Source organism: Aotus nancymaae, unplaced genomic scaffold, assembly GCF_030222135.1.
Source record: "Aotus nancymaae isolate 86718 unplaced genomic scaffold, 86718_ANA_hifiasm-v0.15.2.pri h1tg000131l, whole genome shotgun sequence".
NCBI lineage: Eukaryota > Metazoa > Chordata > Mammalia > Primates > Aotidae > Aotus > Aotus nancymaae.
The window spans coordinates 510,483-528,806 of NW_026988546.1; positions in this window are offsets into that span (position 1 = coordinate 510,483).

An 18,324-nucleotide genomic window follows, 5' to 3' on the forward strand; every position below is an offset into this window, starting at 1 on the left:
ACACTGAGACACCCAGGTCCATGTGTGGCCACCTGCAAGCTGTGTCCTGGGGCAGGAAACAGCCCCTTGGAGGAGCCCTGAGGTTCCTGTAAAGTGGACCCAGGCCTGGGGAGCAGGTGTCTTCAAAAACTACCAAGCACCGTTCTCCTGTGTGAGGCCTAGGGGGCCTATCCTTCCAGAGTTTCCACCTGAGAGGGGGACACCTGGGAGCCCTGGGTGTCACAAGTGTGGACTTAAAATTCACCAGCATAAACACAATATGGCCCATCCATGTGCTGGGACATGACTCAGCTGGGAAAAGGAGCAAGGCTCTGATGGAACACAGCACGAATGCACCTGGAGGATGTCCCACTCCATGAGGGAAGCTAGGCACAAAAGGCCACACAGGGTGTGATCCCATTTCTTTCCTTTTTTTTCTTTTTTTGAGACTGTGTCTCACTCTGTTGTCCAGGCTGAAGTGCAGTGGTGTGATACTGGCTCACTGCAACCTCTGCCTCCCAGATTTAAGCAATTCCTGACTCTGCCTCCTGAGTAGCTGGGATTACAGGCATCCACCACAATGACCTGGCTAATTTTTCTATTTTTAGTAGAGATGGGGTTTCATCATGTTGGCCAGGCTGGCATCCAACTCCTGATCTCAGGCAATCCACCTGACTTGGCCTTCCAAAATGCTGGGATTACAGGCATGACTGCTGTGTGTGTGTGTGTGTGTGTGTATGTGTGTGTGTGTGTTACAGAGTCTCACTCTGTCACCTAGGCTGGAGTGCAGTGGTGTGACCTCTGCTCATCGAAACCTCTGCCTCCTGGATTTAAACGATTCTCCTGCCTCTGCCACCTGAGTAGCTGGGATTACAGGCACACACCACCACACCTGGTTAATTTTTGTATTTTTAGTAGAGGTGGGGTTTCACCATGTTGGTCAGGCTGGCCTCGAACTCCTGACCTCAGGTGATCCACCCACTTTGGCCTCCCAAAGTGCTGGCATTACAGATGTGAGCCACCATGCCCAGCTGTGCAATGTTCAGGACAGGCCTATCCAGAGAGGCAGGAAGGGGATTCCCTGGGTTCCAGGGACTTCTCTAATGCAGGTGGGCCTCATCTAACCAGTTGAACGCCTTAAGAGAAAGGGCTGGGGTCCTTCCAGGAGGAGGGAACTCAGCTTTCAGGTGGCCTTGGGGTTAGAGCTGCAGCTCAATGGGGACTCATGGCTAATGAGAATAGGGTTTTCTGGTGGGGGATGATGGAATGTTCTGGAACTAGATAGCAGTGCTCACTGCCCACAGTGTGAATGAGCTCTATACCACTCAACTGTGCACTTTCAAAAGGCTACTTCCACTTTACCTGAATTATTATTTTTTCAGTCTGTCGGGATGACTCATGGCCTAATTGTAAGGTCTGTTCTCACCGAGTTTAAAAGGAAAGAAACTGAGGCCAGCACAAGAATATCTGATGCGAAGGAATTTATTCAGGCTCCCGGGTGAGGTTCTGCGGTCAACAGGAGGGGCCGGAGAAGTCACGCGGACTCCTCTTACATGTGGGGTTTTATAGGGAGTGAAGGAGTTTGATTGGTTGTGCTCAAGGTGAGTGGGGTCTGGATGGGATAAAATGGTGGGGAGTGGGGCCAGGATGGGACAAAATGCTATCGGGTAGGTCCTGGAGGGGCTTTTATTCCGGGCTCCAGGTGGGGGTGGGTGTGACCGAGCTCCCGGCGAGGGAGGGGGTGCGTCCAAGCTCCCCACGAGGGAGGGGGGTGTGTCCGAGCTCCCTGCAGGGGAGGGGGTGCGTCCGAGCTCCCGGCCACGGAGGGGAGTGTGTCCAAGCTCCCCGCGAGGGACGGGGGTGCATCCGAGCTCCCTGAGGGAGGGGGTGCGTCCGAGCTCCTGGCGAGGGAAGAGGGAGCCTCAGAGCTCCCTGCAAGGGAGGGGGTGTGTCCGAGTTCCCCGTGAGGGAGGGGGTGTGTCCAAGCTCCCCGTGAGGGAAGGGGGTGTGTCCGAGCTCCCCGCTAGGGACTGGGGTGTGTCCGAGCTCCCCATGAGGGAGGGGCGTGCGTCCGAGCTCCCCACGAGGAAAGGGGGTGTGTCTGAGCTCCCCGCAGGGGAGGGGGTGTGTCCGAGCTCCCCACGAGGGAGGGTGTGTGTCCGAGCTCCCCTCGAGGGACGGGGGGTGTGTCAGAGCTCCCTGCAAGGGAGGGGGTGTGTCAGAGCACCCCGCGAGGGAAGGGGTTTTGTCTGATCTCCTGGCCAGGGAGCGGGGGTGCGTCTGAGCTGTCAGCAAGGGAATGTGTGAGTCCGAGCTGCCGGCAAGGGAGGGGAGAGCGTCAGAGCTCTGGAGGGTCGGGGGCGTGTCTGAGCTCCCCGCAGGGGAGGGGGTGTGTCCGAGCTCCGGTGAGGGACCAGGGAGTGTCCGAGCTCCCGGCGAGGGAGTGGGGAGCGTCCGAGCTCCCGGTGAGGGAAGAGGGTGTGTCTGAGCTCCCGGCGTGGGATGGGGGAGCGTTCAACACCCGCCTTTGAGTGAGAACATGTGGTGTTTGATTTTGTGTTCTTGTGTCAGTTTGCTAAGAATGATGGTTTCCAAGTTCATCCATGTCCCTATAAAGGAGGTGAACCCATTGTTTTTGATGGCTGCATAATATTCCATGGTGTATATGTGCCACATTTTCCCTGTCCAGTCTATCATCGATGGGCATTTGGGTTGGTTCCAGGTCTTTGCTGTTGTAAACTGTGCTGCAATGAACATTCGTGAGCATGTGTCCTTATAGTAGAACGATTTATACTCCTTTGGATATATACCCAGTAATGGGATTGCTGGGTCAAATGGAATTTCTATTTCTAGGTCCTTGAGGAATCGCCACACTGTCTTCCACAATGGTTGAACTAATTTACACTCCCACCAACAGTGTAAATGTGTTCCTATTTCTCCACATCCTCTCCAGCATCTGTCTCCAGATTTTTTAATGATCGCCATTCTAACTGGCATGAGATGGCATCTCAATATAGTTTTGATTTGCATTTCTCTAATGACCAGTGATGATGAGCATTTTTTCATATGTTTGTTGGCCTCATGTATGTCTTCTTTTTATTTGGTATAATCACACCTCATAATGTTTTGGAATAACACAATTCGTGTTCCACTTGGAGAAAAAGTATCTCCAAAAATAACTGGAAGAATTAAAAATGTAGAGCAAGTAATCTGTATCCTCCAGCACTTCTCCAAAGGCTATTGCTAATAAGGTTGTTGCCTTTTACAAATGATGACTGACTCACAGTCGAACACTTAGTACCTAAACTACAATTAGGATTAGGGGCTACAATTTATCCTCTTGTACTTTTCTTCCTTTCTAGAGAAGCTGTGTTAAAGCATTACCAGATTTGGCTTTTGTTGTTTAGGTAAATGAAAAGTGAAAACAGTTATATGCCACACACAACCAATTCTTCTAATTTATCTCTCTCTAATGAAATTTCAGTAAGAAAATGGTGTCCTGAATTTTCATTCTCAGAAACATTTTTTCACCATTGAAAAAAAGCATGAAATGGCTTATCCACAGTAGATTTCAAGTCAAAGGAAAAATCCCTATGGAGATCGCTCCACCAGCGTAGAGACCCCTCCGTGTCTCTGCCATGATGGAGTTAGAGCCCAGACATATTCTCCCCATGCTGAGGGCAGTCGAACTGAGGAAAAAAGAAGGAAGTGATAGAGGCCTGAGTTTGCAGAAGCCTATTCTTGATCCACTGAGCTAATGGCATGTCTGGGTGAGGCCTGCGTGACTATCTATGAGACTATTGTCTCTTGAAGTTCCCATTCTGGGCTGGTTTTATGACTCTGTCTATCTGCATTCACTAAATCCTGTGATCACTCACATGTTACTAGAAAAATGCTACCCCTCAAATTATCGCTCGCCTTGATGTTATTTACTGTAACTGTAGTCATTGATAAGAGGATAAGAATCTTAATAGGATTAGAATCTTTTGTTTGTTTTGGGTTTAGTGATCTTTAGCTTAACCTGTATGCTACCCCCTCCCATACTTACTTTGTAATTTTCTGTTCCCTCCTGATAAAACTTCTGTAATGGGACCTACGTCAGTCACTGTATGAAAAAACGTATATAAGCAACTGTGCACAAAGAATAAATCACTGATCTGAGCATAGCTCTTATCAGACCTCCAGATCCATTTTTCTCTATCTCTCTTTTCTTCCACGCACTCTCTCTTCCAGGTATTAGGACCCTCTTGCTGGTCAAGAGATCCCTGGCAGACGTGCCGATCTCACGGACCCCAACAAATCCCCAAGGGATAAAGACAGAAAGGTTACCAGCTGCCAGACGATTCTACTCATTCTTGTCTGAACTGTTACTGCTGCTGAGAGGCCTACAGCGTTTCATCCTGGAGCATCCTGGGAAAAAGAACAACACTGAATAAAACAGTTCACACATACCCATCCCAGAGGGTAGTCATCACTGTCCCACAGCTCCCCGAAGTAGCAGCAAGCAAATCATACAAATTGAATGATTTTTGTCAAGAATACTCTCAAATGACTTAGAGTACTGGGAGAAAAGTACTACCAAATCTTTTAATACAAAGCATGTCAAAGACTAAGAAAGGCTACACATTAGCCTTTGGAGGAAGCCCAAGCCACAGAAGATGAGTGGTACAGCACTAACTGGAGCCTCAGATGTGGCCACATGGCCACTGTCCACCAAAACAAAGGGTGGGGCAGCCATGGGGCCATAATCAGCCAGTGATCCCCAATAAGAGAGGAACAGAAAAGGAAAAATCAGTCACGAGGGCAGGGCCATCAAGAGCCAAGGTTGAACAGCATGGACATAGTTGGCTGAAGAAAGAACAAGTGAGGCACATCCACCTTTAAGAACATGACCACATTGATTTTTCTGCCTGACCTTTATCCCTCTCTTTCTGTCCTTATATCCCAAACAAGTAGCCTAAAGTCATAATTATATATACAAGGAATGTTAAAGAAAGCTCCTATATTGTGAAGAGTAAATAAAAATGCTTTGTACTAAAACTTCTAATGGTTCAAATGTACTTCCCTGAGTGTGGCCAATGACAGATTAAAAAGAAGCATCACCCTCTGGGAACACACTAGCACTGGAGTGAAAAAAAAGTTAAGAATAAACAGTCTCAGAGAAATGTAGGATACCATTAAGTTCACCAACATATACATAATGGGAGTACCAGAAGGAAAAGTGAACGAGAAAGGAGCAAAACAAATATTAGAAAAACTTCCCAAATTTACTGAAAAACATTAATTTACATATTCAGGAAACTCAATGAACTCCAAGTAGGATAAATGCAAAGAGATCCAGAAATAGATTTCCCATAGGAAAATTGCTAAAAGCCAAAAAGACAAGGAGAAAATCTTGAAAGCAGCAAGAAAAGACAACTCATTACTTTACAAGAAAACCCAATAGAATTAACAGCTAACTTCTCAGAAACAATGAAAATTAGAAGACAGTGTGAAAACATACTGTCTTTTGGTGATTGGTTGCACATATCTGTGAATATATTAAAATAACAGAATTGCATACTTTAAGTAGGTAAGCTCTATGGTATATGAATTATATCTCAAAGCTGTCATTTTAAAAACTAATAAAATTAGTAAAAGTAACAGGACCATTCATTAAGGTTCTGTTTGTCCTACAGTCAAAGTCAACTGAATATTTTTTTAAAAAGAGAATGTTAGGCTGAGGTGGGTGGATCACGAGGTCAAGAGATCGAGACCATCCTGGTCAACATGGCGAAACCCCATCTCTACTAAAAATACAAAAAATTAGCAGGGTATGGTGGCGCTTGCCTGTAATCCCAGCTACTCAGGAGGCTGAGGCAGGAGAATTGCCTGAACCCAGGAGGCGGAGGTCGCAGTGAGTCGACATTGCGCCATTACACTCCAGCCTGGGTAACAAGAGTGAAACTTCATCTCAAAAAAAAAAAAAAAAAAGAGAGAGAGAGAATGTTAGCCTCCCGTCACATAAATTTTTGGGGCTACATTTGACTCTCTGCCAAAATTTCATACAAATTTAAGCAGAAATAAAAGTAATATTTTCTATTACCTACTGAACGCCACAGATCTACTTAGAGGATACTCGTACTCCCTTGATGTTGGCTGTCTTTTCCCATCTTCAAGGCAAGCAACACTGCATCTCTCTGACCCTGCTTCTGTCATCAGATCTCATTCTCTGACCCTTCTGTTCTGCTTCCTTCTTCCACTTTTAAGGACCCATGTAATTACACTGGACCCACTCAGATAACCCAGGATAATGTCCCCATTTTATAGTCAGCTGAATAGCAACCTTAACATATTCATAGGTTGTAGAGATTAGGACATGGACATCTCTGCCTACCACAACCTAATACACAAAATGTAACTTAAAATGGATCACAGACATAAATGAAAAATGTAAAATTATAAAGTATTTACAAAAAGAATAAGAGAAAGTCTTCAGGATCTAGGGCTAAGCAAAGAGTTCTTAGACTTGATACCCAAAGCATGTAAGGAACTCTCAAAACTCAATGATAAGGAAATAAATGACCCAATTAAAAATCAACAGATGGGCTGGACATGGTGGCTTGTACCTGTAATCCCAGCACTTTGGGAGGCTAAGGTGGGTGGATCATTTGAGGTCAGGAGTTCGAGACCAGCCTGGCCAACATGGTGAAACCCTGTCTTTCCTGAAAATACAAACATTAGCTGGGTATGGTGGCATGCATCTGTAATCCAAGCTACTTGGGAGACTGAGGCATGAGAGTTGCTTGAACCTGGGAGGCAGAGGTTGCAGTGAGCCTAGACCACTGCACTCCAGCCTGGGTGACAGAACAATACTCTGTCTCAAAGAGAAAAAAAATCAACAGGTATTTTACCAAAGAGGAATGCAAATGACAAATAAGCCTGTGAAAAGATATTCAGTGTTACCAGCCATTAGGGAAATGTAAATTAAAACCACAACAAGATATTATTACATACTTGTTACTACAATAGCTAAAATAAAAAATAGTGAAAATATCAAATGCTAGAGAAAGTATAGAGAAACTATATCACTCATACATTGCTAGTGGGAATGTAAAATAGTATAGCTATTCTAGAAAATATTTTGGTCATTTCTTTAAAATTAAATATGCAACTATGACTCAGCAATTGCACTCCTAGGCATTTATCCCAGAGAAATCAAAGTTTATGTTCCCACTGAATATACTGAATATAACCTTCATATGAATGACTTGTGATGGGATCAGGGGCAACAAATATCATAAAAGAAATATTTTTATTCTCTAAAAATCTCAGTGAAGAAAGCCAACTGACCATGGAGCCTCTCTCCTCACCTCCCTGAGAGTTTCGATAAGACCTAAGACTTCTTGTGAGATGGACACTCCTCTCATCTGAAGTTCTGGGTATATGTACTTTGAATAAAACAGTTTTTTATTTTTCACAATACTCTGTTGTTTAAGTGAAAGAGTTACCAAACTGTTCATGACAAGGGAGATTTTAAAGAATAGGCAAAATTTGGCATCTTTAAAACAATTACCATAACAACTATTTTTTATTATAGATGGAAACAAAAAATCTTGTACTATCAGTAAAAAGCCTAGGAAACAGTTTATCTAACACGAGTAACACCAGTCCCGGGAAATAAGAAAATTAGTCATCAATGACTTTTAGAAAAGAAAACAAAGTAAGCTAATTTCTGGGTCTTATTAAAAGACTAAGAAAGGCTACACATTGGCCTTAGGAGGAAGCCCAAGCCACAGAAGATGAGTGGTACAGCACTAACTGGAGCCTATTTTTTGCATAGTGTTTTTCAAATGCATTTATCTAATTTCCTCTCATGGTTACATGCAGGCAAAATGTTTTTGGCAAAAATTCTACAGAGGTGTTTTGTGTCCTTAGTCATCTACCTCTGTTTGTACACATTAGAGTATATACTTTCACTTATCAATTATACCTCAATAACACTGTGGATAGAGCTAACGTGGGGTAGAACTTGGATGATATGTGAATAGGCTCTTTCCCAAAATCTATGACTTAATTATTTTATTATCCATTAATGATTCTTGCCTAATGCAATGGAAGACATGGTGGAATGTACATATGTATGTATGTATGTGTACTGCAGAATATGGCTATTTTTTTTAGGGCCTCTAAAGAAGAATTACAGTAAAATCAAGTCAGAGGAAGTAGGGCTAATATAATATGTCTGATTTCCTTATAAGAAAAGGAGATTAGGATACAAACACATAAGAGAGGTCCCAAGAATAATGTGAAGACACCAGAAGACAGCCATCTACAAGTACAGGTGAAAGGCTTCAGAAGAAACCAACCCTGCTGACACCTGTAAGGTAAATGCACCTGACACCAATAATTTAAACATACCCTTAGAATAACCCTGTATGGCAGACATGCTTTAATGTGTGTTCTGACCGATTGAATCTGGGAGTGGCCAATCTGAAGATTCATTCCTTATCTATAATAAACATCTAAGCCCCCTGTCCTGTCCCATGAAACACAAGCTATACAGGGGATTGAGGAAGGCCCTGAGTTTTGGGTTAAATGAGGTTCCCAGGTGGAGATCATTAGGGGAAGGGTGTTAAGTGAAAATTCGATATAAACTACATGACATTCGGAGGTGATTGTGTTTTCCTGTCCAGTTTGCTGCCACTGGGCCATGCAGTAATGTTGTTCAGCCTGCCACCACTGGACCATTGCTATAAGTAAGTTGGTTCTCCTGTCTAGCCTGCTGACACTCGACTCTCCTGTATGTAAGAAGTGATAAAACCCCATGTCTCATTTACTGGCTCTGGATCTCTTCTTAAGCCTCTTGAACCTGGTTCCTTCCAACTGAAGTTACTGGGGTTTGGCACAATGCCACCTTGACATTGGCTTCTAGCTTCCAGAGTTTCAAGGGAATATATTTCTGTTTAAGCCACCCAGGCTGTGTATCGTTTATTATGGCAGCGGTAGCAAACTAATAGAGGGGTTTCATATACTATATCTACTTCAGTCATAATCCTGTGTAGTAGATAATATCCTCATTTTACAGATTCAGAAGCTGGGGTTAGAAAAATTAGGCAAACTGGCTTGTATTTTTATAGTGTCCTAAATGGTAGAGATCTCACTGAATCTTTAGGATCAGGGTTCAGACCAAGATGAGGCTGGTGAAGTACTTGCCTCAGGCTCAAAATTTAAGGGATGCCAAAATATTCATCAATAAAGATAAATGGGCCAGGTGTAGTGGCTCACACCTGTAATCCCAATACTTTGGGAGGCAGAGGTGGGTCAATCACCTGAGATCAGGAGTTCAAGACCCGCCTGGCCAACATGGTGAAACTCCATGTCTACTAAAAATACAAAAAAAAAATTAGCTGTGTGTGGGGGTGTATGCCTGTAATCCCAGCTATGTGGGAGGCTAGGGCAGGAGAATCACTTGAACCTGAGAGGCAGAGGTTGCAGAGTCAAAATCATCCCATTGCACCCCAGCCTGGGTGACAAGAGCAAAACTCCATCTCAAAAACAAAACAAGACAAAAAGATAAATGGCTCAATGCAATATATTTTAGTTTCAACTTTTTTGGGGGGTAATTGTAGATTCACATGCAGTTATAAGAAATATTACACAGACCCTTCATGTACCCTATTCTCAGTTTCCCTGAAGGATGACATCTTCCAAAATTATAGTACAATATTATACCAGAGTATTAATCTTGATACAGTCAGATACACAACGTTTCCATCACCACAAAGACCCCTGGTGTTGTCCTTTTTTAGCCACACCCACTTTCCCCATCCCCACTCTACCACCACCCTCTGAAAGGAACTAATCTGTTCTCTATTTCTATAATTTTGTCATTTCAAGATTGTGAAATAAATAAAACCATAGTAACTAAGCTTTTGGGATTTTTTTTTTTCATACAGCATAATTCTCTGGACAGTCATCCAGGCTGTTGTGAGTCTCAGTCATTTGTTCCTTTTTATTGCTGAGCAGTGTTCCATGGTGTAGATGTACCACAGCTTGTTTAGCCATTTGCTCATTGAAGGATACCTAGATACTTTAGTTTGGGGTTTTTAAGAGTAAAGCTGCTATAAACATTGTATACAGGATGTTTTGTTTGGTTTGGTTTGTCAGAAGTTTTCATTTCTATTTTCCTTTTTAAAATTTTTTCCTAGCTTTAATGAGATATAATTGACAAATAATATGGTGCAGGGCTATGAGTCTTCATTTGTCTGGGATAAATACCCAAGTGCAATTGATGGGAGTTGAATGCTTAGTTTGTTGAGAAACTACAAAACTGTTTTGTAGAATCGCTATATCACTTTACTTTCCTACAAGCAATGAGTAAGCAACCCAGTTTCTTCACTTCCTCAGCAGCATTTTTAATTTTAGCCATTCTGACAAATTAAGGGATAGCTCATTGTTGTTTTAACTTGCACTTCCCTAATGGATAGTGATGTTAAATAGCTTTTTGTATGCTCACTTGTCATCAATTATCCTCTTTAGTAAAATATCTGTTTATATCTTTTGTCTTGTTCTAACTGGATTTTTTTTTCTTGCTTTAATACTGAATTTTAAGAGTTTTTGTTAGTCTAGATGCTAGTCATTTGTCAGATTTATGACTTGCAAATATTTTCATCCTCTTAAAAGATCTTTTTAAAAAGTTTTTAATTTTGATTAAGTCCAGTTTATTAATATTTTTCTTTTATAGGCTGTGCTTTTGTGTTGGATTTAAGAATTTCTGTCTATGGCTAAATCCCAAAGAGTTTCTTTTACATTTTCTTTTCTAAAAGTTTTATATATTTTCTGTTTTACATTTAAGTCTGTAATCCATTTTGAGCTAATGTTTGTATAAGATATGAGACAGGTTGAAATTATTTTTTCTTCTCAGGATGTCGACTTTCTCTGAAAAGCTATGTTTCCTCCATTAAATTATTTTTACATTTTGGTGAAAAATTAGTTGGTCATATTGTATGGGTCTATTTCTTAGTTCTTTAATTTGTTCCCTTGATGCATGTATCTGTTCTTCTGCCAATCATCTACTGTCTTGATTACTAAGAATACATAAATATTGAAATCAGTTTGCAAGGCAAGGAACACACTTGCCTTGTTCCTGATCTTAGAAGGAAAGCATTCTGTCTTTCACAACCAACTGTGGGGTACCCTGCTGGCCTTTGGTAGATGTTCTTTGTCAAATTAAGGAAGATACCCTCTATTTCTATTTTGCTGAGAGATTTTTTTTTAGTCTTGAATGTTAGTTTAATCATGTCAAATAAGTTTCCTACATTGATTGATATGATTATGTGATTTTTGGTTTTAGCCTTTTAATGTAATGGATTGCATTAACTGACTTTTGAATATTGAACCAGACTTCCAGCCCTGGAATAAACCCCATTTGGTCATAGGTATAATTCCTATCATATGGTGCTGTTTTAAATTTGTTGATATTCATTTAAAAATTGTACTGTCTATCCATGAACTATTTTGATCTAAGGGTTTTTATTTGTTTTTGTGCTGTTGTCAGATTAACACTGGTTTCATAAAATGGAAAATGCTCCTTTCTCTTCCATTTCCTGGGAAAAGCTCTTTTGAATTGGTGTTAATTTATTTTTAAAAGTTCAGTAGAATTATCCAGTGAAATTATCGAGGCATGGAGATTGCTTTTTAGGGAATTTTTAAATTATAAGATCAATTTTTTATTATTTATAGGGCTATTAAAATTTTCTATTTACGTTTGTTGAGTTGTATTGTTTTCTGACATACCAGTTCTTTTCATCTAAGTTGTTAAGTTTATGTATGTAGAGCTATTTGTAATATACCCTTATTATCACCCTAATGCCAAAAAATTATTATAATGATTATTAATGATAGACCACTAATTCCAAACAGGAGTGGTAGAGAGGATGGGCAAAGACCAGCCTGGTGCAATATAGAAAGACTCCCATCTCTGCAAAAATTAAAAAAAAAAATGAGCCAGTCATGGTGGTACACAGCTGTAGTCCTATGTACTTGGGCTACTGAGGTGAGAATATTGTTTGAGCCCAGGAGTTTGAGGTTACAGTGAGCTGTGTTCATGTCACTGCAATCCAGCCTGTGACAGAGTGAGAGCATGTCAAAAAAAAGAATGGATAAAAGAAATGTCACACACACAGAGAATATTATTCACTCTTAATAAAAGAGGAAATTCTGCCATGTGCAGCAACATGGAGGAACCTAAAGCACATTATGCTAAGTGAAGTAAACCAGACACAGAAAAAGAAGTACCACATGATCTTGCTTATATGTGGACTCTAATGTAGCCAAACTCATAGGCGCAGAGTGGAATGGTGGTTTTCAGAAGTTGGGGGTGGCGGAAATAGGGAGTTGTTGGTCAAAGGATGCCAAGGAATTACTTTGCTTGATTCCCAGCTGCCAGTATGTTCTCATGAAATATTTCTTATTTATTGCAATGATCAATACTTATAGCCAGGAGGGTGTTTACAGTTGGGCCAAATGTATAATAAGTGCAGAGCCTTCCAATAATGTAGATTTTGCAGTAAATATTTTACTTGTACTTGATTTGGATGCAAATGTACCTGTTTCTTATAACATAGAGAGTCCTATTCTGTTTACCTGAGGATTCTAGATTGGTGGGTCTGGTTAATGGAAATTTTCCTGTGCCCTCCCAAAGGCGAGCAGGAGTTGAATCTCTGAGCCACCAAAAGTGCCCTCCCTTCTATGCACTTGCTAAGAGCAATATAAAAGTCCTGAAGATTACAGTTTGTGTTCTTCCTGCCTTCCAGTCCCAGATTTTATGAAGTGGGATGAGATAGCCTATGGGAAAGCACTGGGAACTAGTTGAGGGAAAGGTCTTGGGACATTTCAGGGACCAGATTTTACCTAGCGGTTTCCAACAACAAAACAATCACAGATGAGCACTGGGATCTGAAGATGTTTTTTCTCCAAAAATGGTTAGTAAATAGACATATATTGAATAGACTGTATGTGCTAAGTAGGCACCATGCTTGATGCTTTTGTAAATATAGAAATCATGTTTCAACTTCTGTGCTGTCTAGATGGGTAAACAAGACAGATTCACATAAAATGAGTCAGAGGCCAAAGAAGGAATAAGTGCTAGTTTTTGACAGCACAGTAAAGTGACTATAGTCAACAACAATGTGTTGCATATTTCAAAATTACTGGAAGAGGAGATGTGAAATGCTTCCAATGCAAAGAAAGGGTGCACACGTGAGTCGATGGGTATTCTAAATACCCTGACTTGATCATTATGCATTCTACACATGTATCAAAATATCACATGTACCCCATAAATATGCACAAATATTATGCATCAGTACAAATATAGAGAAAAGAGAGGTTAATTTTCTTCTTTAGAAAGTACAGGGGAAACTTTCACAATAGAAAGTTTTTGCAGTTTGAAACAAACACATAACAAAAATCAATCAGCGACCAATAGACCCTCCACCAGAACCATCCATGTAGCAATCGAAAGCGGTACTCTTTCAAGTGTCTCATGGATGGTTCTGGAAGAAGGTCAGAGGAAGATGAGGTCAATGAGGGCTGGAAAGATTGTTCTAGAAAGCTTCCTGTGGGAAGTGGGATTTGGAAAGGTGCGAGACAGTGGGAATCTCAACTCCTGTGAACAGTGTGACATGGATAAAGCCTGGGGGGAATGTGGCATTTTCCACATAGCAGCTTGCCAGCCTGATGAGAGGAGAGAATGCATGGTAGAGTGTCATGGGAAAGTCTCAAATTTCTCAAGAACAGTCTTGGATTTTGCTATTGTGCATGTGTGTGTACACTATATGTTAATGCAAAGTTGTTATAAAAACATGATTCAAATTTGAAAATTGTTTGTGAAGACATAAAGACAACATATGTGATAACACAGAAAATGCTCCAATCATGTTTGTGCTTTTGTTTATTCTCTCCCATGTCTTCTCTGTGATGGTAAAGGGTTGGCAAGCCATGGATAATCAAAAGCCACAGAAAATTCTCAATTGTAATTTTACCCATTCAGTTTCACACTCGCTTTTCTTTTCTTCTTTAGCACAGCTGTAAAAACAAAGTAATTTAACATATTAGTATATTTTCCTTTGGTTTTAATTCCCATTGTTTGTAATAAACAACAAAATGGTTTAAAGCAGGCATCTAAATGGAGAATTAATCCAGATAACCTGGTTCATCTGCAGACCTGGTCTATCAGCCGTATTTCTGATTGGGTATCCCAAAATATGCTTTTGACCCCGAGTAGACCAGAGATTGTGATCATAACCCTTGCAGATGATTGCTAAAACTTATGATTAATTCCCTTGCACTTCTTAATTCAAATTCAAGGTGTATTTGCATGAACTAAAGAGCTTTAAAGAAATAAACAAGGGCCACACTGCAGAATCTTTTAGATGGTGGTATATCCTTGAACATATATATTCCATTTGAGGATGAGTCTCTGTGACATTTCATCAATGAGTTGGTTACTCAGGTGACTTACATACATTGTTAATGGGTCAGTGGTAGAGTACCCCCACTTAGTATCATAGAAAATAGTTTATGTTCATTTGTTTAGTGTTTGTGGTGTAGGACAAAGGGAGTTAGAGCTCACAAATTGGCAACATATGTCTAGAGGATCTATGTTTGCTATACAACGAGTGGTAAAATAAACTGGATGACTTAATAGAGACTAGTAAGCATTATTGAAAAAAATGTAAAGTGTGTGGTATGTGCTATTTGTGATCCATTTTTGATGCGTTAATAATCTTACATTCAAAAACCAAAAGCAACATAATATTATCTACAGTTTTTCTGACAATGAGCTTGCTGGTTTTAAAAATGTAATCTTCAGGCCACCAGTGGGTTTTCTAGTAAGTTTAGAAACTACTGTCTTCTATTCTTAGTACTTAAAGCACTACAGACAGCCCTAACTTATACAAAAATTATAGTTCAATATTTCATTGTATTCCTGGTGTCTTTCTTTTTCTATAGACTAAGCAATGTTATAAATAGCAGTCAGCTGTCAGACTAGCACACAAAAGACTCTTTAATAGATGGTAGTTCAATAAATATTTGTTGAATGAATAAGTAAACAAACATTAGCTCTCTTTGCTTGAATTTTGTGTCCTTAAATCAAAGGATCATGTGATATAAGAGAGAGAAAGTATTTCCTCTTACTTTTCAGGGAGATAAGTTAGACCTGTGCAGTCTTTTATAGTAAGTGAACATGAATCTCATTCATTTCCGGAGCTCCCTGCTTCTGATTTCTTTACTTCGACCATTCCACTTCGGATGAGTTAGGACTGTTTTGCCCATTGTACCTGTTACACAATTACTTACTATTCTCTGCTTCTTCTCTATCAAAAGTCTCTTCTTTAGTAAAACTGATTTTAATTAGATATTAGAAAGAAAAGTTTTAGATACAACTAATTTGTATGATGTTGTGACTGATGAATAACACCATAACCACACTAAATTATCCAACTTTTTAAAAAGTAGATGTGAATAAACTCGAGTAAATACTGAAAGATGTTTAATCAGTGAAACAAGGCAGAAATTTCCAAGCATTATATAACAGACCTGAGTCAGGAGAGGAAACCGTCTTTAATAGAATTGCTTGTTTTGTTTGGGTCTATCAGTCTTTTCCTGGAAATTCTCCCCTGGTTCTGCTTAAGTCAACTTATGGCCCATATTGAAATCTAAATATTTTTTCATTTAACATTCCTTCCCACCATGTCTTAGTGGTATCTATGAATGAGATCACATTTATAATACCAACTTCATCTCCATCCTTTCTTTGTTCTTTTACAGATACCAGGGACCATAAATGTCATTTTTTTCTCTCTTTGCCAATGTCCAACCCAGACTTAATTCTTTCAAGAACAAGTGGTCCACAAATATTAGCCATGAGCAATAGCACCTATGGCAGGCATGAGCTCCAGATCACCATCCTCTTAGCCTGGAAGCTTCAGTTTTCTCATCTGTCAGATGAGATGATATTAGAATCTAAGCAATTCAAATGTTGTGAGGATTGGATGAGACAGGAGTGATTAAATTCTTATATAGTGCCTAATAGACATAGTGAAAATACAAGTGAAAAATGGTTCATGTTATTGTCATTGTATTTCCTGTCACCCTCTGCCATCGTGTCTCTGGTTCTTAGACTTCTATGTGTTTGATACTACTTTCTTTCACATTTGAGAGGATAGGGTACACAGTTCAAGACTTCCCAGGATTTCATTCACTGTCTACAACCACCATCTATAGACCATCAGTCCAATGAGTATATCAGCAGGGTTTCAGTGAAGATCTATGATGCAGTAGTTCCCATTGGCAAGGTCACTTTGCCATGTCCAAGTCTGCCTGTAGCTTGCCATTCTCTCTCCAGAACATTCTTTTCCATGGCAATTCCAGCTCCTCCCTTGGCTATTTTCCAGTGCCTTCCAGTCATTGATCTTATGGCAGTCTTTCATTTCTGAGCAAACTGTAGTCTGTCTGAAAGGACTGCCAGGATAGCCTTTGCCAAGCTGGAAGTTTGCTAGTAAGTAGTGCACTGGCCATAAGGATGTAGGAGGATCCCTCTAATTGGGAGAAGTTGTTTGTTTCTTTTCTGCCACATCTATTTCCAGTCCTACATAATTTATCCCCAGGCATGACTCCTGAGACACCTGTCCCTCTGACCTCTCATTTTCATGCCTCCTCTGCCATACATATCCTGTTTTCTCAGGAAAAGAAGCGGAGCTCTTCCTCCCTTTTTACTCTCAGATCTATACACTTTATTGAATTATTATCCCAAAATATTCAGGCAAGAAAATCCCCATCTTTTACCCTCCATGATGTCTGAACTCCTACTGATAGCTAGCCTCTGAGTCCACCTAGTGGGCAGAAGATCAGATTCAAATCACTGTACATGGTTCTTTTCATGTCATATCTGAGCTTTCTACAGAAACTGATCAGATGAAATTATCTGAGCAATTCCTTTTATCCCTTCTTTTTTCATATTAAGCTTTAAAAACTACTTTCCCTCCAGACAAGCATAGACTTTCCTATTTGAGTGTAATGTAGCCCATAACTAGTAGAACAAAAGCATTCTCTGGTTCTTTCATTCATATATGCTCATTGAGTGGTGCCTTTACTGTCGCATTTCAAATCATGTTCTGGAAATCTACATTCACTTAACACTGCATAGCAAGTATTTCATCTTGCAGAGTTACCTTTCTCCAAGAGTCCAATCGGCATTTATGTTTCCTATTCTATGGTTTCCACCTGAGATTCTAGAACCTCTACAATATGTTTTCTCTTATTTTAATTGATGGTGTAATTTGGGACTACCAGAATCCCTAGCAGGGCTATGGGTCTGCAATGATGTTTAATAAATATCTTCGTTAAGTCTCAATAGCAAGACCAAAGAAGACAGCAGGACAAAATATATCCACATATAATTATAGGGATAATCTAGGGATAGGGTTGGAAATAAACATACACATATACCTATAGAAACTATACTGTTAATCCCAATGAGCCTGAGTTCCAAAGACAGATAAAAGAGGGGCAGGGACTATAAGAATAAGAATTTTGAAAGGATGACTAGGTATTTTCCTTTAGACCCTCAAAATACCTCTTTTCTAGTTCTTATTTTGTATTCATAGGCAAAAATCCCATTTCTGAGAAGCAATGTGCCACAACGCTAACAAAGTACTATATATATAGTAATAATTCATCAAGTATGTATTGAATAAATTGATTCTTTGAATTAACAAATAATGTTTTATTGTTATTGCTTAAACATGGCAGAAAAAATAGCTTCAGCCTTCATAAAAACATCAGAATAGTACCTTAGAAAACTCAGTAAATCTCTTCCTTTACTCTCATCTTCCTCATCCTGTCTGGCTTAACAGACTATACTAAAGGAGGGACAAGGCATTTTGTGACTATTGTTGTGGGTCTGTGGACAGGTCTTTTGAAGAAATGAAAACAAATTATCCTAGGAATTGTGGATATGGAAATTTCCATTGATTTGTCTTGGTGCTAAGATGAGGAAGTGGCCTTCAGAACATTGGGATAAAAATTACAATGGGATAACTGATCATTTACTGAGTGCATATATCTATTTGCATTAATTAACTAATATTTGCATGCTTTTATTCTTCATCTTATTTATAATCTTAAAAAAGGCAGGAATGAGACCTTGTCTGTTTAGGGTCATATATAAAAGATCAACTCTGTAAGACAAGGTGAAGGTTATACGAAGCTTAGTCACTGTTTCTAAGTAAAACATCCTTCAAGGTCTTGAGACATGACTTGCATAGTTTCTAAGAAAAAAAATGTGAAGTAGGAAAA